This window comes from Hemibagrus wyckioides, linkage group LG06 (assembly GCF_019097595.1).
Source record: "Hemibagrus wyckioides isolate EC202008001 linkage group LG06, SWU_Hwy_1.0, whole genome shotgun sequence".
Lineage (NCBI taxonomy): Eukaryota > Metazoa > Chordata > Actinopteri > Siluriformes > Bagridae > Hemibagrus > Hemibagrus wyckioides.
The window spans coordinates 38473999-38500693 of NC_080715.1; the positions used below are offsets into that span (position 1 = coordinate 38473999).

Below are 26695 nucleotides of genomic sequence, written 5' to 3' on the forward strand. Positions count from 1 at the left end.
GATCACCAGGTAATGATGGGCTTGTTAAAGAGTTTTATAATCCACTTGTGAGCACAAGTCCTTCACCGAGAGTTTGAAGGCACCTTCCAAAAGGCGGAGTTGTTGAAGGAAACCCTCATTTTCTGCAGCTCCAGCCAGGAGCAGCGAACGTACTTTCTTCAGCTAATGAAAAGAAAAACCCTTTGAGACTTAACATCAGAATGCTTACAGTCTCTATTAGAGGCAACAAAGAGACTTGAGACTCATCTACAGCAGCCACTCTGTGCTCCCAGTCATGTTTGTCATCTGACAAGACCTCACGTATCTTCGTCATGGAGTCTTCCAGTTCTCTACTGGAATAGATCTGTCAGGAGGATATTAGTTATGGTCTCATGGACAGTCCGAAGAAAATAAAAATAATACTTTCTTTTCATTTTATTTTTTTTTTTATGAGGACTGAAAATTATTTTCTTGCTAATTTAGTCTTGGTGAATTCCTATTCCTGAACAACTGAAGTCTGCGGCAAGGGGTCAGCGTCCTGGATGATGTCGTCCATGTAATGGTACTCCGAGTACTCTTTCTCCATCATTTCATTCTTTAGCTCCAGCACGCGCCCCATCACGCCATCCAGCACGCCGCGGATCAGCCTCCTCTTCTGCGATCCGATCGTACGCCTCCTCCAGCTGCCTGAAGATTCGGATGTAGCGCACGTACATGGTGGTGAGGCGCTGGAAGAACACCACGCGGTCTCGCTCGGGCCGTGAGGGCTCGGTGGGAAGCTCCTCGCTCGGAAGATCACCGAGTTCCTCATGAGCCTCAGTCCAGAGTTTGTTATATGTGCTGTGAGACATGGCGCGGAGTAATATCCTCACATCGCTCGCTTGCAGTTTTTATAATATTTCAAGATTCTTTAAACAATAATAAAACACTACACTTCCCTAACTCACAAACAGGTTTCATTTTTTAGAGAATTACGCAAAATCCTAACAACAAGGCGAACGGGAAAACTTGCTCTTTTCCAGGGGTCAACTCTGTGTCCACGGCAACAAGACGCCGCTGTCATTTCTGCGCCATTTTGTTGAAGCACAAATTTCCCGCGCGAAGCGATGAGGGGCGCGAAGCCAGCTTCCGCAGCTTGCAACCTGATAGCCTCACTCTGACACCAAATGTAGCGTTTACTACTAATCAACCAGTCGGTCTGTAGCTATACAGCTCCATACACAACAAACTGTGATGTGTGTGTATTCTGACACCTTTCTATCAGAACCAGAATTAACTTCTTCAGCAGTTTGAACAGTAACTCGTCTGTTGGATCAGATCACACGGGCCAGCCTTCGTTCCCCACGTGCATCAATGAGCCTTGGCCGCCCATGACCCAGTCCCCGGTTCACCACTGTTCCTTCCTAGACCACTGTAGACCGAGAACACCCCAGAGCTGCAGTTTTGGAGATGCTCTGGTCCAGTGGTCTAACCATCACAATCTTCGTCAAACTCGCTCAAATCCTTACGCTTGTCCATTTTTCCTGCTTCTAACACATCAACTTTGAGGACAAAATGTTCACTTGCTGCCTCTAATATATCCCACCCACTAACAGGTGCCATGATGAGACCATCAGTCTTATTCACTTCACCTGTCACTGGTCATAATGTTATGCCTGATCAGTGTATATTCATTGTAGTCCACCATATCTAGTATCAATCTGACATTATTACTAATGTGTCTTAATTTGGATAAATCCAGTTTGTTCGGCGCTACAGTATTGATCTCACACCCGAAATCCAGATGATGGCCAACATGTGGGGCTGGAGAAGGACCTTCATGTATTATAAAAGTATAAAATAAAGATAATGAAAATGTAATACTTTAAGACTTCTTAGTCTGACCGCTTTCTGGAGTTGAGTGACTTTAATGGTTACTGTTGTGTGTTTACAGTTAATGTGATTATTGGTGTAAGTAATAATGTAAAACCAGCGTTTTTCTCCTAAAACTTATATTTTTTCTCCATAAACAGTGCATATAGCAAGTTTCTTATTCAACCCCCCACATAGCACATTTTGTGTGTGTGTGTGTAAGTGTGTGTGTGTGTGTGTGTGAGAGAGAGAGTGAGTGTGTGAGAGAGTGTGTTTTGGTCATGTGACAGTGAGCTCTGTTTTTTTTAAAGGGCCTCAAAGCCTTTAAGCTTATAGCTGCAGTTAATAATATAAATGGAGATACGAATTTTAAAACTTATAGAGAGAAATGGGAATATTTAAAGTATAAAGTATGTCAGATCTCTGTATCTTACGATAAATTATTAAGCAGAAACAGTAAAGGAAAAGAATTGGAAATTATCAAACAGTATTTGCATTAAGTCCTCCTTAACTGAACATGATAAGCAGAAATTACTTCTCCTTCAATCCTCGTTAGACAATATTTATGGAGCATATATAAGATCGAGAGCAAAGTGGATAGAGGAGGGGGAAAGGAGTTCAGTATATTTTTGTAGACTGGAAAAAAGAGACAAGAACGTAAGTGTTTAAGCATTACTGATTAATGATCAAGAATGTGCAGATCCTGAAAAAATTTCTAAGGAAATTTATTGTTTCTACAGTAATTTATACTCCTCCTCTTATTCACATACAGATGCTGATGCTTTCTTTGATCACATAAAGGATTGGATCCCAACAGTAAATGAGAGTTTTAAAAATGTTTGTGATACAGATATTAGTATGGAGGAGGTGGAAAAGGCAGTGAATTGTTTATCATTAGACAAATCGCCTGGTTCAGATGCAGTGGCGGGCCGTGCATTTCACACCTAGGCCTTCACTGGTGTCCTTCCTGAATTAATCCACCTCTATACCATCATGATGATGCCACCATGGGTGTCGCTAGGCCATTGTCTACTCAGCCCTCCTAAAATTCTGCGATTCTCCATAAACTGTACACAAATTCGTGATCGCCTCAGTCCCCTTTAAATTTCATATGAAAACGGCGGCAGACTTCGGCTCCTCCCCGTCTTTCAGTGCATTCTTCAATCTGCAGAGCGAGGTGTGTGTGTGATCAGGAAGACTTGTATGTGGCTTGTTCAGTACTCAAATCTTATACACATCTATGCAAGACACTGGAATGCTGCAATAAGTTTACCATCCTACCCTGTTAGTTAAATCTTTATTTTATTTATTTATTTTGTACTATTATACCCTCATTGGGGCTGAACCTCCCATAAAATGAAAATTCTAGAATCGCCCCTGGACACCACGACAATAAATGCTAATCAACCGTTAAATAACAAAGTAAAAAAGAAATTAGTCTACAGTATTTCACACCTCACAAGGAATAGTCCATTTTATTACAGTTACTTTTCTCAAAAAGACATTCTTGATGCCGTATGCAACAAACTGCAATCTCCGGAGGACGCAGCATCCGAAATGAGACGCAGAGAATATAGAAACAATGTATATGGGCGGGTCGCTGCCTCTGACTACTCCAATTATCCAATCAAAGGACGGGAAATTGCTGACGTAATCGTATGCCTGCTAGATGGTCTCAGTGACGCCAACTCGAAATCTGATTGGTTAAGGTAACAATTTCATTGCCACTTATTTTAAGCTCTGGGCGCCTGCACTATTGATTCTGAAGGCTTTGGGGCAGGTTTTCACCCTGGCAACACATGATGTCAGCCACTGGCTGAAATATGATTGGATAAATACTCTTATCATAAATATACACTACTGGAAGAAAATCTATGAAATGTAGAGAATAGAGTATTGGGAATAATTTAATAACATTCATGGAAAATATATTAAAATGCAAGTCAGTGATTCAGATCACTGCTGTTTAGGCCAGCAGAGAAGGCCTTGCTGGCCCTGACAGTCCGCCAACTGCTGAAAATAAGAGTCTAAATCTTCATTAAAGTACAACAGCACACATTTTGGTCTCTAATAACTGTGTTTGTCCTTGTATCTCCCTCCCATTCACGATACAAGTTTTCTCTAATGATCGAAATTGACCCAGTCTGTTTTGATCGCTTATAAAAAATGAGGTATGTATGATCATTTTTTTTGTTTCACCTTTTTAGGTCAGCTTGTTTCCAACACATTAACATATATTTTGCACTTTTCTAAAAAAAAAATATTTGGTATGATAAACCTCATTTATATAAAATGATACCACATTTTTTAATAAAAAAAAAAGCAGAAATTCTGAATTATTTTCACTATGGTAATGATCAGAGCGACATAAGTAGATGGAATATCACAGACTGGTATATGTCAAAGTGTAGTCAGGATATTGTCTTGAAACCATTTTTTTTTTAATGGCAGCAAATAGTCACACCTGTGGTCCTCCCGGGTCAAATTGACCCGGTCTGATTGCTTATAAATTATAAAGTCTATAATGCTAAATAAAACATTCACTTGTGATACCCCTTTTGCTCAGCAGGGGGCAGCATCTGACCTACGAACATGCGGCTACACACACACACACACACACACACACACACACACACACACCAGTGGAAAAATGTTCAAAAAATGTTTGTTTTGACTGCTTATAAAGCATAAAGTGTATAATGATTACACCATTCTGTGTGATCAGCTACACATTTTTTGAACATTTTACACTTGTGATACCCCTTTTGCATCTGATCTGTCAACATGGTACTACACACACACACCACTCAAAAACATGGCATAATTTCATGTAAATAAAACTTCTTTTACACCTCTTATGCTTTTTATTATACTTAATTTGTGCTGGTTTTCGTGTCATCTGTGCAGAATTTGCACCTCCTCCTTTTGTGTTATGGTCGAGGAGAAGCAGCTCCACAGCACGAAGGAGTTGTATGCAGACACATCAAGGATGTTATAAAACACCGCCAGGGGCCAGCGGGCTGTCATTTGTTTGCAGCTGTAAACACTGGTGACCTGCAACAAAAGTAACAAACAAGAAATCAGTCAAAATTAATTTATATTTTCTTACACAAGAATGCAATGCATTGAGCTGAATGAATAAATATTACATGAAAAAGTGCAATACCTTGTCGAGGTTGTCAACTCCCCCTTTGTTTTTGTTGTAGTCCAGAATGATGAGGGCCTTTTTGTCCTCTGCTGTGCTAATTGCAGTGTCACGATGCAAAGTGCTCATTAAAAGTACATTCTTCTTCTTTTTAGTAGGAGACAAGAGCATGCGTGTCCGTGAAAGCAAACTGGGAGGAGAATTTGGCCCTGTCTTTTGTCGCCAGCAGTGCAGGGGGAAGCTCTGGTTTATTTTTCCTTACAGTTCCCACCATGGCCAGCTTCCTCTTTAGCAGCTCCTGGCCCAGGACATAGGAAGTGAAAAAATTATCAAAGGTGATGATGTGTCCCTGAAGACCCTCTGTCACCTCGAGAACCACATGCTGGGCCTGATTTTTCTCTGGCTGGCCATCTGCAGGTTTGCTGCTGTACACCTGCATGTTCCAGGCATAGCTTGTCTGGGCATCGCAGGCTACCCAGATTTTTAATCCGTACTTGGCAGGTTTACTTGGCATATATTGCTTAAACCCACAATGCCCTCTGAACGGGACCAGGCGCTCGTCCACGGTCACATTAGTGCCTGGATTGTACATCAGCTGCAGGCGTTGCACCCACTTATCCCAGACCTGTGGGATGGCAGTCAGTTTGTCTCTGGCACGGCTCGCTTGTCTGGTGCTGCGATCATCAAATCTAATAGTGCTTGAAATGAGTTGTAATTTCTTCAGTGGCGTGGTGGCACAAAAAATTGCCCTCCTCGTGTGAGAATGCCACAGGCTGGACGTAGCCTCTTTACTGGAGCGGTAGACCCCAGCAAGAATCAACAGACCCAGATATCCCTGTAGATCTATTTCATTTAATTTTTTCCAGCTGTCACCGTACACTCGACACCCCTCCTTGTTGGTCATGTCTAGCACTGTCTTTTGAATGTCCTGATAGAAACAACTCGAAAGTTGACTTTACAGTAGAAGCACGAGAAACAGCATACCTTGTTGGCCCTTGGGGGCTCCTCCCCCCAACATGTGGCAACATGTGGAACGGAGGACCAGGCTATATTTCCATCTTTTGATTTGAAAATTTCTGCAGTTTCAGGAGGCTCCTCATCATCCGATTCCTCGTCAGATGGAAGAAAATCTTCATCATTTTGATGAATCACTGTGATGTTTTCTTCCTCTGACACTTCCTCCTCTGCCATTTCGGCCTCATCTCTCCTCCTCCACAGCGTCAAAAAGCAAGTCAAGGGCCTGTAATGCTGTGTAGGTCCTCTTCATTTTGGTGTCTGGGTATGTGAAATGTGAAATGCCCCAAGGATGCTATAAATTCAGGGTTTATTTTGTTTACTGTTATCTTGTCCCCAATTGGGCAAAGGCATATCTCATAGCTTTTGTTTTGTTTGGTGGCCCAATGAAATGCAGTGCCCAATAATTTGAACAGTGTTTGTGTGTGTGTGTATAGCCCCATGGAGGTAGATCAGACGTTGCATATGAAATGTTTACAAATGTGTAGCTTTTGTTTTGTCTGGACGCCCAGTGAAATGCAATGCCCAATACTTTGAAGAGTGTGTGTGTGCGTGAGTGTGGTATGTGGGTGTGTGTGTATGTGTTAATGTTCTGGAAAGCTCAAAAGTGAGACCCATTGCACTACTAAATGTGGCCGGGTCAAATTGACCCGGGAAGGCAACAGGTGTTATAAAAATTATTCACACACGCATCATCTGTCAAAAAATTTTAATATTTAATATTAATTTTCAAAGAGTATAGTATGAACCATCCATGTCATTTTCATGCAAGTATATGAAAGAAAACCCAAGTTATGACATTTTAAACGTTTTCACCGGGTCAAATTGACCTGAAAGACTACAGGAGGGTTCTTAGCATACACACTATCCTTGTCTAATTCCAATCATCACCAGTAACTGCACATCAAAATCAGTGGCTGTTCGAAGGTGAGGTCCTAATCATTTATGGTTATTTAATACAATAGACTGCTTCAGAATTCAATGATCATTCTGTTTATTTCTAATCTCCTTGCCTCTATATTAAAAAAAGTTCTTGAAACCTTTGTTTTCCCTTTTAGATGGTGTTATGAATTTCTCGACCTGTTGTTGCAGGAATGGCAGACCCATACACTAGAGAGGTGAGTGCAAAACTGGAAAAAATAATGACTGTCATAATGCAGACCATGAAAAAAAAAACAAAATGTCACAAAAAAAAAAAAAAATCTCCTTTGCTATCTACGTTTATATGAAGTGTGTGCATTTACTCAAGTTCACCACTTTAGCTCCTCAGCCCCAGTGCTGGGGGCATTTAACTTCAGACAGTCTGTCTTATTTGTCTCATCTTGGTTGAACAGATGAGAAATGAGTCTTTCCATGAGTCTTAAATGATGAGCCAGGAGTGAGCAGTAACCATGCGTCCCTGTGGTTTCCATGGAAATATTCCCCGGAGCCCTTTTATAAAGAGGGTTGGGTTCCCACTCTCCCTTCTTTCTCTTTGGGCTCCTTTTGTTGTGAATTGGGAGTTGGAAAAGGACTGGTCCCAAGTCCAAGACATTTCTAAAGATACAGACTGCTTGTCTTTACACACGTTTTCTAGTAAAGAGAGCAGACACTACTGTGAGCTGTTTGCGCTTGCTTTGGTGTGCGTTTTAATTATGTCTCCATATTATCCTAGGCATGTTGCAGTTCTTACTCAGACCATCAAGAACGGAATTCATGATGCTGATTCAGAGGCTAGATCTATAGCCAGAAAGTAAGTCTACCTTTTTGTCTGAACATTTCATTTGGCGCTGCATTTCATTGTGTTCCAGACTGGATGGTTGATGATTTTTTGTTATATAGATGTTACTGGGGTCGACCTATCAGAAGGCCATCCAATCTAGCCTGAAGAGTTCTGACAGTATAGAGTCACTGCCTCAGTCTGACCGTTCCTCCTCCAGCTTTCCGGAGAGCCTCAAGTGAGATATTCTAAAAAAAAAAAAAAAAAAGTGTTTATTTATTGAATGTGCTGCAAAAAAGCTTTAATATAAAGAGGCACTAGTGTTTTTCCTTTGACAAACAGTTTCAATATTTAAAAGAAAGGTTTTTTACTTTACAGTGTGTGCTACTGTTGTAGCCAATCCTGTCATCAGTTCTAATATTTATTTGCTCTTCTAATATTGCACAGCCAAGGCAGACTGGGCATGTCCCGTGATTGATTGGTGTGCTGTTAGCTTAGTGATAAATGTGGAATGATGATCTCATTCTCTTTAAACAGACAACCAAACAGATGAGATGAACAAGATTACACAGCGGAGAGGCAAAGCCCTCTTTCACGGGTCCCCCTTATATAGAACTTTTAGGTGCATCCTAAACCAAATGTATACGTGACCAACGGCACGAAACTCTTGTAGAATGGTACATCCCCCTTCCATTAAAAGAGCTATAGCATATAGAAAGACAAGATATACGATGTTTCTGCATTTCACGAGTAGAGTCGCTCCTGGTACTGACAGCCACCTGGTTAACATCTTCCTTTCCACACACAAACACCCCACAAAGTTCAACAAAGTGTCATCCGTTCATACATGTTACCTGTTAAAATTTCCACTACATTTCCCTCCTTTTTGTCCTTAAGGACAAACTAAATATACGAAATTTTAATATATTTACTCTAAGCATTTCACAGGCAGCTTTAGACCAACATCAGACATCATCTTTTCCCTTGGCTTTCCAATGATGTCTTCAACTAAAACTTAAAAAAAATAGTTACTCTGCTTTTTCTTGAGAGAGGAGAAACCCCTCTAAATTTTCCTTTTTTGCAAGTCAGGGAATCAGAATCAGCATAAAAGAAAAGCATAACACAAAACATATCAAGATAAAAAAACAAAACACACTCATTCTAAGCTAAATTAATTTTTATCATTTGTCAACTCGGGATCATAGTCTGCTTGTATCAGGTCTGGGGGAAAATCAATGTCTCGAAACTGCTCTCTCCATTCATCAAATCTGTCCTCCGTTTGTTCTAAGAGTTGACACTCGACTTTCCTGTTGAGGCATCTAATTGTTGTAGAGTGGTAGACACCAACTGACAGATGCAGGGAAAACACATCAGAGCTAGAAGTCCCATCACTATTATGGGCAGCAGTGTATGAACGAACCAGTATCCCCAGCCTCCCCAAAAGGCCATGAACCAACTGAACCATGAATTGTCCGCTTGTGGTGGGGGTCTAATCGCATTCCTCATGTGGTTAAGCACCTCTGTTACATTAGCAGACATATCTGGTATGTTAAAACAACACGAGATGTCAAGCATTTTGCACACTCCTCCATTCTCTGAGGAAATGGGTTTATACACGCTGGACCACTTGGTGTGTCCAAACCATGTGCGCAGGAGTGTTGTCTTTTTGAGTTTCACCTTTTCGTGTCTCAGTAGCAGGATTCTTAGAATGTCTCTCAGATGATTCCTATGAACACCACCAAACCTTAAGTGAACCTTCACCTTTCTTGACGTATATTGGTGCTCAGAGTGCAGGCTCTGCCCTTACGCACTCGTCCCACCTCACCGAGGCTCTGGAACACTATCCGTTAGGGTTGTCTTCCTAAGTGCGGGTGTTAGAGATTTTTTCTAGATTTCATCTAGAAACCAACAATTGTACTGTACGGGGTGGTCTCGGTGAACCTTTACTCACCCCCTAGTTCCTGATCCGGCACTGGTACCCGCTTCTTAAAATATATATAGTAACAAAAGTAAACCCTATGTGTCAATAGCTAAACGTCAAAAACATACAAACAAATGTCTCATACCCAAGAGTGATGCAGGCCTCCCGAACCACTTGTGAGCACAAGCCCTTCACCGAGAGTTTGAAGGCACCTTCCAAAAGGCGGAGTTGTTGAAGGAAACCCTTGTTTTCTGCAGCTCCAGCCAGGAGCAGCGAGCGTACTTTCTTCAGCTAATGAAAAGAAAAACCTTTTGAGACTTATCACGACGAGACTTGAGAATCATCTACAGCAGCCACTCTGTGCTCCCAGTCATGTTTATCACCTGACAAGACCTCACGTATCTTCGTCATGGAGTCTTCCAGTTCTCTACTGGAATAGATCTGTCAGGAGGATATTAGTTATGGTCTCATGGACAGTCCGAAGAAAATAAAAATACATTTCTTTTCATTTTATTTTTTATAAGAACTGAAAATTAATTTCTTGCTAATTTAGTCTTGGTGAATTCCTATTCACCAATTAGCTCTCCCATCATATGACTAGCAACCTTGGAGGGTGAAAGCTAGTACTTTTTTTTTTTTTTTTTTTTAAATGCTCCTCCTGCTGCAGTACACACTTGGAGAAAAAGACTATCTGGATAGTGTTAGTGTGATTTATAGAGGAGAAAGAGTATGCCTCCCAAGTTGAGAGCAAACAATGTTTTGCTTTTTTCTCAGAAAACCTTTGGTTGTCTGTTGTTACGATTAAAAACAATAACATTAGAATTAGGACAATAAATAACCCAGTAATTTGCCTTGCAGTTGCCACTACTGTCTGCACCATGCTGACACTTAATGACTTGACATATGGTAATTAATATATAAGCACAGCTACTGTGTTAAAGCTTTGCATGTGTAGTCCTAAAACATGCCAACCCATACATGTCCACTGATGTCATATCATTTAAAAATGAATGGTCAAAATTGTACACTTAACTCTATTGTAATTGAAGTTAGACCAAGGATAAATCATATAACACATCAAACTCAGAGCCCACAAAAACATTAACCATGTATGAACATTACGTCAAAGTTCTATGCGAGTTACCTGCAGCTATAGGTGCTGAGGCAGAACTGGGTCATCTCATTGAGCCCACGCTTCCTCCTCGCCTGCTGCTGGAGAAACCTTTAGACAAAGAGGAGGACCTGCCTCCATCAACAGGGTCCTCATCAGCAAAGTTCTTATCTGCACAAGAGAGGTGCAACATTGAGCCACGTTATCACAACTTCACCATTTACAAACAATCTGCATTTTCAGGAGAGGTATTCAGATGACAAGCTGAAGAATTTCATACATGACCTGATACATTTTGTCAAGAATGACTAAAAACAAGTGTAAATAACAAACGAGGCAAAATGTTTTAAATTTGCCACACTATTTTTTTTTTCCAAGCTCTGGTTATTGATTTGAGTCACTCAAACAGAGAAAGAAATTCTTCAGGTGAATGCAACACCAAAAATCAGTAGTCCATGCAAAGTGAGAACAAAACAGGACAGGACATCCGTATACAGCTGAAGCCAAAATTATTAGCCCCCTATAAAATCTTATTATTTTTCAAATAATTCCCAAGTGCTGTTTAAAGGAGAGAAGATTTTTTCAACACATCATTTTTAAACATAATAGTTTATTTAGGAAGCTTGGAGTGTTTGTAATACAAACAGAAACAAAGTTATAACCAAGAATAAAAAAAAGTCTACAGGTCAAAATTATTAGCCCTCTGATGTTAGTAGTCAATAGAGGAGTGGCAGCCCATTCCTCCTTAGCCAATCTCTCAAGCTCCTCCAGATTTGCTGGTCTTCTGGCATGAACTCTGGACTTTAGTGTGCCCCACAGATTTTCTATTGGATTTAAGTCAGGGCTTTGTGCAGGCCAGTCAAGGACGTTCACTTTGCTCCTTTGTAGGTAGTTCATACCTCAGAAGTGAGGTATGTTTTGGGTCGTTATCATGCTGGAAGACAAAACATCGACTCAGACCAAGTTTTGTTGCAGACTGTCTGAGGTTGTCTCTCAAAATCTTCTCGTAGTCTTCCTTTATCATGGTTCCTTCAACCCTGACGAGATTCCCAGTTTCAAACGCACTGAAACATCCCCATTCAGTCTAGCTTGTAGGTGTCTCTTCTTCAGAAGTGGAGTCTTTCTTGGTCAGAAACCTCGCAGTCCATTCCTGTGCAAGGCTCTAGTGACTGTCTTCATTGATGCATCAATCCCAGACTTTGCTAAGTCATTCACTAGTGTCCTGGCAGTTGTTCTTGGGTCTTTGCTGAAAGAAGTGATACATGCAGCTTGAGAGCCTCTTCTCAATATTATTAACTCCTCGTTACATCTAGGTCATGTCCCAAAATCTCTCAAGTTAGCAGTTATTAAGCCTCTTCTTAAGAAACCGAAACTAGACCCTGATGAAATATCAAATTACAGACCGATTTCAAACCTTCCGTTTATATCAAAAATATTTGAAAAGGTGTCAGCTCAATTATGCTCCTTCCTACTGGAAAACAATATCCTTGAAGAATTTCAGTCAGGTTTTAGGCCCCATCATAGTACAGAAACTGCACTAGTTGAAATCACAAATGACTTGCTTTTTAACTTCTGCTAGAAGCTCAATGGCCATGACAAAGAGAAAGGGAGAAAGTGGGCAAGCTTCATTCATAATTGTATAGAAACTGAAGATACAGATCTCTACATCTCAGAAGGTGGCTCTCTGTAATGATAAGCAACTCATCTTCACATGATCACTCAATGATACAGTCATCAAATAAAACAGGGATTAAAACAGACTGTTATTGGGGCAGTGAGCCAAGAGATCTGATTCACTGGAAAGACACAGAATTCCAGTCACATTTTGAAGTTTGGTTAAATCCTAAATGGCTTCCTAGTAGGCGTGTCATGCAAGTGTAAAAGACATCATTTTCTCACAGCGTATAAAGTTCACTAATGTAGGGATTTGGCCTCCCCGACTTCCTGTAAAGTCTGAGGCAAGACTTTACCTGCAAGTGAGTCCTCGAACTTCATAAGTAATTGATCTAGTAAGAAACCATGAAACTCCATATTTTTAAACCATTTAACACTTCCTCTCTTGTGATGGGAGCATTGAGAAGAGACCTTTGTACATCTCTGATTATTAACAGATCAATACGAGAAAAAAAATGACTCATCACCCGTGACGCATCTTCAGTTTACTCTGAGGTGTAAAGGTTGATGTAGAATTCTTGAGTACTCACTGTTCCTCTTATGATCATACAGCTGATTTCCATCACAGTCCATAATATATTGCAAAACATCTCTTCTTAATAAGATACTTTCAGGTTTATTTTCATGCTCATAACACACCGATCCAGCATAACATTATGACCACCTGCCTAATATTGTGTCTGCCCCGTTTTTGCTGCAAAAACAGCCCTGATCTGTCGAGGCATGGACTCCACTACATCCCTGAAGGTGTGCTGTGGTATCTGTGATATCACTTATCTGGGGAACACATTGCTTTAATTTTGGCATAAAGACTAAAAGGTGTCAGAATACTCACACATCACAGTTTGTTGTGTATGGAGCTGTATAGCTGCAGACCAGTCAGGGTGCCCATACTGACCCCTGTGCACCACCAAAAGTGCCAACAATGGGCAGGTGAGCATCAGAACTGGACCACGGAGCAATGGAAGAAGGTGGCCTGGTCTGATGAATCACGTTTTCTTTTACATCACGTGGATGGTGTTTGTTCGCTTACCAGGGGAACACATGACACCAGGATGCACTATGGGAAGAAGGCGAGCCGGCAGAGGCAGTGTCATGCTTTGGGCACAACAACCAAATTCCCCAGATCTCAATCCAATCCAGCATCTGTGGGATATGCTGATCCATGGAGGCCCCATCTCGCAAATTACAGGACTTGAATGATCTGCTGCTAACATCTTGGTTCCAGATCCCACAGCACACCTTCAGGGATCTAGTGGAGTCCATGCCTCGACGGGTCAGGGCTGTTTTGGCAGCAACACAATATTAGGCAGGTGGTCATAAAGTTATGGCTGAACGGTGTATATTATATGATCTTATTTATTGATTTCTAGGAATCTGATACCACAGAACACAAAAAAATGGCGGCTAACCTTACACAGCCACAAAATACACAAGGAAAGCATAAAATAAACAAAAATGTGTTCAAAGTCAGGAAACAAAAACCTCTACACATTACTATCAACACATATAACCATATTTTAATCCTCACACACACTTCAGTGATTATAATTGTTGAACGCTTCTCTCCACCCCCCCACCCCCCCACCCCCAGAAAAGTTATTAACATTAGTTTAGCGGTTTAAAAGATTTCAAAACAAAGTGCCCGATGCTTGAGACCACAGATAATAAAGATAACTAATAAAAATATCTCTAGAAAATATTCATTTATCCGCTTATTCCGCTCCACATCCACGTCCTTCAGCCTTCAACAGATGAAGTGATCTCCCTCCCGCCTCAGTCACTGTGTCTGGAAGAAACTGTATCCTTACGCCATGGCGGGATTTCTTCTACTTCGAATATTTAACATCTTCACAGTTGTCATTTTAAATTTCCGCTTATTTTCAAGTAAGGTCACATGATACATGATATTATGATATAATGTTATAAGAAGAAATTCGTAAGGAAACATTCAAAGCAGTAGGACTACTTTGTCAAGCGGAAGGTGTTGTCAGTGAGTGAGTAGGTCTTATTGAACAGGTAGGTCCAGTGAGACCCATTTAAATGTCTTCCTTTCTGATTTCCCCTCATTCCCAATTAAATACATTTTGATGAATGCACAGGCAAGTGAACACTGTAATGCTGAACATTCAAACAAAGAAACAAAATAAAATAAAATAAAGGAAATATACAATGGAACACAATGGAAAATAATGCATTTTAATTTAAAAAGTAGCTATATCAAAAATCTGTGATATTCGTTCTTTTAAAGTGATTAGTAACCAAAGTTAATTATTTCAAAACGATTAAAGGTATAAAGATGTATTTTAGGTGTGAAATCATTTTGCCCACTTAGATCCTATGAAGGATCTAATATACCTCCCATATTATCATACCCATGTGTGACCCACATTGTGAAACCCACATGGGACCCACATAAATTGCCCATTTTCAGCCCATGCCCACTTGGAGCCCATGCTGCCTGGATACAGCCCATATGGGGCCCACATATACATGATGACTGGGATAACTACCAGAAAGTTAAACACTGTGCAAAATGCACATGAGAAATGATCTCGTTCCCGCTCGTGTGACAGGACACACAAGCACACACAAACACACACAAACACACACACAAACACACACAAACACACACACAAACACACACACAAACACACACACAAACACACACACACAAACACACATACAAACACACAAACAGACACAAACACACACACAAACACACACACAAACACACACACAAACACACACAAACACACACACAAACACACACACAAACACACACAAACACACACACAAACACACACACAAACACACACAAACACACACACAAACACACACACAAACACACACACAAACACACACAAACACACACACAAACACACACAAGCACACACAAACACACACAAACACACACACAAACACACAGACAAACACACACAAATACACACACAAACACACACACAAACACAACACACAAACACAATCTCAACACCCCACACAAACACAATCTCAACACCCCACACAAACACACAAACACAATCTCAACACCCCACACATACACATACAAACACAATCTCAACACCCCACACAAACACAACACACAAACACAATCTCAACACCCCACACAAACACAACACACAAACACAATCTCAACACCCCACACAAACACAACACACAAACACAATCTCAACACCCCACACATACACATACAAACACAATCTCAACACCCCACACAAGCACACACAAACACAACACACAAACACAATCTCAACACCCCACACAAACACAACACACAAACACAATCTCAACACCCCACACAAACACACACACAAACACAATCTCAACACCCCACACATACACATACAAACACAATCTCAACACCCCACACAAACACAACACACAAACACAATCTCAACACCCCACACAAACACAACACACAAACACAATCTCAACACCCCACACAAACACACACACAAACACAATCTCAACACCCCACACAAACACAACACACAAACACAATCTCAACACCCCACACAAACACAACACACAAACACAATCTCAACACCCCACACAAACACAACACACAAACACAATCTCAACACCCCACACAAACACAACACACAAACACAATCTCAACACCCCACACAAACACAACACACAAACACAATCTCAACACCCCACACAAACACAACACACAAACACAATCTCAACACCCCACACAAACACACACACAAACACAATCTCAACACCCCACACAAACACACACACAAACAAAATCTCAACACCCCACACAAACACACATACAAACACAATCTCAACACCCCACACAAACACAACACACAAACACAATCTCAACACCCCACACAAACACAACACACAAACACAATCTCAACACCCCACACAAACACAACACACAAACACAATCTCAACACCCCACACAAACACACACACAAACACAATCTCAACACCCCACACAAACACACACACAAACAAAATCTCAACACCCCACACAAACACACACACAAACACAATCTCAACACCCCACACAAACACACACACAAACACAATCTCAACACCCCACACAAGCACACACAAACACAACACACAAACACAATCTCAACACCCCACACAAGCACACACAAACACAACACACAAACACAATCTCAACACCCCACACAAGCACACACAAACACAACACACAAACACAATCTCAACACCCCACACAAACACAACACACAAACACAATCTCAACACTCCACACAAACACAACACACAAACACAATCTCAACACCCCACACAAACACAATCTCAACACCCCACACAAACACAACACACAAACACAATCTCAACACCCCACACAAACACACACACAAACACAATCTCAACACCCCACACAAACACAACACACAAACACAATTTCAACACCCCACACAAACACAATCTCAACACCCCACACAAACACAACACACAAACACAATCTCAACACCCCACACAAACACACACACAAACACAATCTCAACACCCCACACAAACACACACACAAACACAATCTCAACACCCCACACAAACACAACACACAAACACAATCTCAACACCCCACACAAACACAACACACAAACACAATCTCAACACCCCACACAAACACACACACAAACACAATCTCAACACCCCACACAAACACAACACACAAACACAATTTCAACACCCCACACAAACACAATCTCAACACCCCACACAAACACAACACACAAACACAATCTCAACACCCCACACAAACACACACACAAACACAATCTCAACACCCCACACAAACACACACACAAACACAATCTCAACACCCCACACAAACACAACACACAAACACAATCTCAACACCCCACACAAACACAACACACAAACACAATCTCAACACCCCACACAAACACAACACACAAACACAATCTCAACACCCCACACAAACACAACACACAAACACAATCTCAACACCCCACACAAACACACAGACAAACACAATCTCAACACCCCACACAAACACACAGACAAACACAATCTCAACACCCCACACAAACACACACACAAACACAATCTCAACACCCCACACAAACACAACACACAAACACAATCTCAACACCCCACACAAACACAACACACAAACACAATCTAAACACCCCACACAAACACAACACACAAACACAATCTCAACACCCCACACAAACACACAGACAAACACAATCTCAACACCCCACACAAACACACACACAAACACAATCTCAACACCCCACACAAACACAACACACAAACACAATCTCAACACCCCACACAAACACACACACAAACACAATCTCAACACCCCACACAAACACACACACAAACACAATCTCAACACCCCACACAAACACACACACAAACACAATCTCAACACCCCACACAAACACACACACAAACACAATCTCAACACCCCACACAAACACACACACAAACACAATCTCAACACCCCACTCAAACACACACACAAACAAAATCTCAACACCCCACACAAACACACACACAAACACAATCTCAACACCCCACACAAGCACACACACAAACACAATTTCAACACCCCACACAAACACACACAAACACAATCTCAACACCCCACACATACACACACAAACACAATCTCAACACCCCACACAAGCACACACAAACACAACACACAAACACAATCTCAACACCCCACACAAACACAACACACAAACACAATCTCAACACCCCACACAAACACACACACAAACACAATCTCAACACCCCACACATACACATACAAACACAATCTCAACACGCCACACAAACACAACACACAAACACAATCTCAACACCCCACACAAACACACACACAAACACAATCTCAACACCCCACACAAACACAACACACAAACACAATCTCAACACCCCACACAAACACAACACACAAACACAATCTCAACACCCCACACAAACACACACACAAACACAATCTCAACACCCCACACAAACACACACACAAACAAAATCTCAACACCCCACACAAACACAACACACAAACACAATCTCAACACCCCACACAAACACACACACAAACACAATCTCAACACCCCACACAAGCACACACAAACACAACATACAAACACAATCTCAACACCCCACACAAGCACACACAAACACAACACACAAACACAATCTCAACACCCCACACAAGCACACACAAACACAACACACAAACACAATCTCAACACCCCACACAAACACAACACACAAACACAATCTCAACACTCCACACAAACACAACACACAAACACAATCTCAACACCCCACACAAACACAATCTCAACACCCCACACAAACACAACACACAAACACAATCTCAACACCCCACACAAACACACACACAAACACAATCTCAACACCCCACACAAACACAACACACAAACACAATTTCAACACCCCACACAAACACAATCTCAACACCCCACACAAACACAACACACAAACACAATCTCAACACCCCACACAAACACACACACAAACACAATCTCAACACCCCACACAAACACACACACAAACACAATCTCAACACCCCACACAAACACAACACACAAACACAATCTCAACACCCCACACAAACACAACACACAAACACAATCTCAACACCCCACACAAACACAACAAACAAACACAATCTCAACACCCACACAAACACAACACACAAACACAATCTCAACACCCACACAAACACACAGACAAACACAATCTCAACACCCCACACAAACACAACACACAAACACAATCTCAACACCCCACACAAACACACAGACAAACACAATCTCAACACCCCACACAAACACAACACACAAACACAATCTCAACACCCCACACAAACACACACACAAACACAATCTCAACACCCCACACAAACACAACACACAAACACAATCTAAACACCCCACACAAACACACAGACAAACACAATCTCAACACCCCACACAAACACACACACAAACACAATCTCAACACCCCACACAAACACACAGACAAACACAATCTCAACACCCCACACAAACACAACACACAAACACAATCTCAACACCCCACACAAACACACACACAAACACAATCTCAACACCCCACACAAACACAACACACAAACACAATCTAAACACCCCACACAAACACAACACACAAACACAATCTCAACACCCCACACAAACACACACACAAACAGAATCTCAACACCCCACACAAACACAACACACAAACACAATTCTCAACACCCCACACAAACACACAGACAACACACACATCTCATCTCAACACACACAAACACAACACACAAACACAATCTCAACACCCACACAAACACACACACAACACACAATCTCAACACCCACACAAACACACACACAAACACAATCTCAACACCCCACACAAACACAACACACAAACACAATCTCAACACCCCACACAAACACACACACACAAACACAATCTCAACACCCCACACAAACACACACACAAACACAATCTCAACACCCACACAACACACACACAAACACAATCTCAACACCCACACAACACACACAAACACAATCTCAACACCCACACACAAACACACACACACACACACACACAATCTCAACACCCACACAAAACACACACACAAACACAATCTCAACACCCACACAAACACACACACAAACACAATCTCAACACCCCACACAAACACACACACAAACACAACACACAAACACACACACAAACACAATCTCAACACCCCCACAAACACACACACAAACACAATCTCAACACCCACACACACACAAACACAATCTCAACACCCCACACACACACACACACTCAACACACACAACACACAATCTCAACACCCCACACAAACACAACACACAAACACAATCTCAACACCCCACACAAACACAACACACAAACACAATCTCAACACCCCACACAAACACACACACAAACACAATCTCAACACCCCACACACAAACACAACACACAAACACAATCTCAACACCCACACAAACACAACACACAAACACAATCTCAACACCCCACACAAACACACACACAAACACAATCTCAACACACACAAACACAACACAAACACAATCTCAACACCCCACACAAACACAACACACAAACACAATCTCAACACCCCACACAAACACACACACAAACACAATCTCAACACCCCTACACAAACACACACACAAACACAATCTCAACACCCCACACAAACACAACACACAAACACAATCTCAACACCCCACACAAACACACACACAAACACAATCTCAACACCCCACACAAGCACACACAACACAACACACAAACACAATCTCAACACCCCACACAAGCACACACAAACACAACACACAAACACAATCTCAACACCCACACAAGCACACACAAACACAACACACAAACACAATCTCAACACCCCACACAAACACAACACACAAACACAATCTCAACACTCCACACAAACACAACACACAAACACAATCTCAACACACACACAAACACAATCTCAACACCCCACACAAACACAACACACAAACACAATCTCAACACCCCCACACAAACACACACACAAACACAATCTCAACACCCCACACAAACACAACACACAAACACAATTTCAACACCCACACAAACACAATCTCAACACTTACACAAACACAACACACACACAAACACAATCTCAACACCCCACACAAACACACACACAAACACAATCTCAACACCCACACAAACACACACACAAACACAATCTCAACACCCCACACTAACACAACACACAAACACAATCTCAACACCCCACACAATCACAACACACAAACACAATCTCAACACCCCACACAAACACAACACACAAACACAAACTCAACACCCCACACAAACACAACACACAAACACAATCTCAACACCCTACACAAACACACAGACAAACACAATCTCAACACCCCACACAAACACAACACACAAACACAATCTCAACACCCACACAAACACACAGACAAACACAATCTCAACACCCCACACAAACACAACACACAAACACAATCTCAACACCCCACACAAACACAACACACAAACACAATCTCAACACCCCACACAAACACAACACACAAACACAATCTAAACACCCCACACAAACACACAGACAAACACAATCTCAACACCCCACACAAACACAACACACAAACACAATCTCAACACCCCACACAAACACACAGACAAACACAATCTCAACACCCCACACAAACACAACACACAAACACAATCTCAACACCCCACACAAACACACACACAAACACAATCTCAACACCCCACACAAACACAACACACAAACACAATCTAAACACCCCACACAAACACAACACACAAACACAATCTCAACACCCCACACAAACACAACACACAAACACAATCTCAACACCCCACACAAACACAACACACAAACACAATCTCAACACCCCACACAAACACACAGACAAACACAATCTCAACACCCCACACAAACACAACACACAAACACAATCTCAACACCCCACACAAACACAACACACAAACACAATCTCAACACCCCACACAAACACAACACACAAACACAATCTCAACACCCCACACAAACACACAGACAAACACAATCTCAACACCCCACACAAACACAACACACAAACACAATCTCAACACCCACACAAACACACAGACAAACACAATCTCAACACCCCACACAAACACAACACACAAACACAATCTCAACACCCCACACAAGCACACACACAAACACAATCTCAACACCCCACATAAACACACAGACAAACACAATCTCAACACCCCACACAAACACAACACACAAACACAATCTCAACACCCCACACAAACACAACACACAAACACAATCTCAACACCCCACACAAACACACACACAAACACAATCTCAACACCCCACACAAACACACACACAAACACAATCTCAACACCCCACACAAACACAACACACAAACACAATCTCAACACCCCACACAAACACAATCTCAACACCCCACACAAACACAACACACAAACACAATCTCAACACCCCACACAAGCACACACACAAACACAATCTCAACACCCCACACAAACACACACACAAACACAATCTCAACACCCCACACAAACACACACACAAACACAATCTCAACACCCCACACAAACACAACACACAAACACAATTTCAACACCCACACAAACACAATCTCAACACACACAAACACAATCTCAACACCCCACACAAACACAACACACAAACACAATCTCAACACCCCACACAAGCACACACACACAAACACAATCTCAACACCCCACACAAACACACACACAAACACAATCTCAACACCCACACAAACACAACACACAAACACAATCTCAACACCCCACACAAACACAACACACAAACACAATCTCAACACCCCACACAAACATAACACACAAACACAATCTCAACACCCACACAAACACAACACACAAACACAATCTCAACACCCCACACAAGCACACACACAAACACAATCTCAACACCCCACACAAACACACACACACAAACACAATCTCAACACCCCACACAAACACAACACACAAACACAATCTCAACACCCCACACAAACACAACACACAAACACAATCTCAACACCCCACACAAACACAACACACAAACACAATCTCAACACCCCACACAAACACACACACAAACACAATCTCAACACCCCACACAAACACACACACAAACACAATCTCAACACCCCACACAAACACACACACAAACACAATCTCAACACCCCACACAAACACACACACAAACACAATCTCAACACCCCACACAAACACACACACAAAGACAATCTCAACACCCCACACAAGCACACACAAACACACACACAAACACAATCTCAACACCCCACACAAGCACACACAAACACAACACACAAACACAATCTCAACACCCCACACAAGCACACACAAACACAACACACAAACACAATCTCAACACCCCACACAAACACAACACACAAACACAATCTCAACACTCCACACAAACACAACACACAAACACAATCTCAACACCCCACACAAACACAACACACAAACACAATCTCAACACCCACACAAACACACACACAAACACAATCTCAACACCCCACACAAACACACACACAAACACAATCTCAACACCCCACACAAACACACACACAAACACAATCTCAACACCCACACAAACACAACACACAAACACAATTTCAACACACACACAAACACAATCTCAACACCCCACACAAACACAACACACAAACACAATCTCAACACCCCACACAAACACACACACAAACACAATCTCAACACCCCACACAAACACACACACAAACACAATCTCAACACCCCACACAAACACAACACACAAACACAATCTCAACACCCCACACAAACACAACACACAAACACAATCTCAACACCCCACACAAACACAACACACAAACACAATCTCAACACCCCACACAAACACACAGACAAACACAATCTCAACACCCCACACAAACACAACACACAAACACAATCTCAACACCCCACACAAACACACACACAAACACAATCTCAACACCCCACACAAACACAACACACAAACACAATCTAAACACCCCACACAAACACACAGACAAACACAATCTCAACACCCCACACAAACACAACACACAAACACAATCTCAACACCCCACACACACACAACACACAAACACAATCTCAACACCCCACACAAACACAACACACAAACACAATCTCAACACCCACACAAACACACACACAAACACAATCTCAACACCCCACACAAACACACACACAAACACAATCTCAACACCCCACACAAACACACACACAAACACAATCACAACACCCCACACAAACACAACACACAAACACAATTTCAACACCCCACACAAACACAATCTCAACACCCCACACAAACACAACACACAAACACAATCTCAACACCCCACACAAACACACACACAAACACAATCTCAACACCCCACACAAACACACACACAAACACAATCTCAACACCCCACACAAACACAACACACAAACACAATCTCAACACCCCACACAAACACAACACACAAACACAATCTCAACACCCCACACAAACACAACACACAAACACAATCTCAACACCCCACACAAACACACAGACAAACACAATCTCAACACCCCACACAAACACAACACACAAACACAATCTCAACACCCCACACAAACACACACACAAACACAATCTCAACACCCCACACAAACACAACACACAAACACAATCTAAACACCCCACACAAACACACAGACAAACACAATCTCAACACCCCACACAAACACAACACACAAACACAATCTCAACACCCCACACAAACACAACACACAAACACAATCTCAACACCCCACACAAACACAACACACAAACACAATCTCAACACCCCACACAAACACACACACAAACACAATCTCAACACCCCACACAAACACACACACAAACACAATCTCAACACCCCACACAAACACAACACACAAACACAATCTCAACACCCCACACAAACACAATCTCAACACCCCACACAAACACAACACACAAACACAATCTCAACACCCCACACAAGCACACACACAAACACAATCTCAACACCCCACACAAACACAACACACAAACACAATCTCAACACCCCACACAAGCACACACACAAACACAATCTCAACACCCCACACAAACACACACACAAACACAATCTCAACACCCCACACAAACACACACACAAACACAATCTCAACACCCACACAAACACAACACACAAACACAATTTCAACACCCCACACAAACACACACACAAACACAATCTCAACACCCACACAAACACACAGACAAACACAATCTCAACACCCACACAAACACAACACACAAACACAATCTCAACACCCCACACAAACACACACACAAACACAATCTCAACACCCCACACAAACACAACACACAAACACAATCTAAACACCCCACACAAACACACAGACAAACACAATCTCAACACCCCACACAAACACAACACACAAACACAATCTCAACACCCCACACAAACACAACACACAAACACAATCTCACCACCCCACACAAACACAACACACAAACACAATCTCAACACCCCACACAAACACACACACAAACACAATCTCAACACCCCACACAAACACACACACAAACACAATCTCAACACCCCACACACAAACACAACACACAAACACAATCTCAACACCCCACACAAACACAATCTCAACACCCCACACAAACACAACACACAAACACAATCTCAACACCCCACACAAGCACACACACAAACACAATCTCAACACCCCACACAAACACAACACACAAACACAATCTCAACACCCCACACAAGCACACACACAAACACAATCTCAACACCCCACACAAACACACACACAAACACAATCTCAACACCCCACACAAACACACACACAAACACAATCTCAACACCCCACACAAACACAACACACAAACACAATTTCAACACCCCACACAAACACAATCTCAACACCCCACACAAACACAATCTCAACACCCCACACAAACACAACACACAAACACAATCTCAACACCCCACACAAGCACACACACAAACACAATCTCAACACCCCACACAAACACACACACAAACACAATCTCAACACCCCACACAAACACAACACACAAACACAATCTCAACACCCCACACAAACACAACACACAAACACAATCTCAACACCCCACACAAACACAACACACAAACACAATCTCAACACCCCACACAAACACAACACACAAACACAATCTCAACACCCCACACAAACACAACACACAAACACAATCTCAACACCCCACACAAACACACAGACAAACACAATCTCACCACCCCACACAAACACAACACACAAACACAATCTCAACACCCCACACAAACACACACACAAACACAATCTCAACACCCCACACAAACACAACACACAAACACAATCTCAACACCCCACACAAGCACACACACAAACACAATCTCAACACCCCACACAAACACACACACAAACACAATCTCAACACCCACACAAACACAACACACAAACACAATCTCAACACCCCACACAAACACAACACACAAACACAATCTCAACACCCCACACAAACAC

General features: G+C 41.9%; 1 pseudogene; it reads right to left on the reverse strand.

Moving 5' to 3' along the window:
• Positions 1-353: 353 nt before the first annotated feature.
• LOC131354931 (piggyBac transposable element-derived protein 4-like) overlaps positions 354-26695 on the reverse strand; it is a 30087-nt pseudogene continuing 3745 nt past the window's right edge.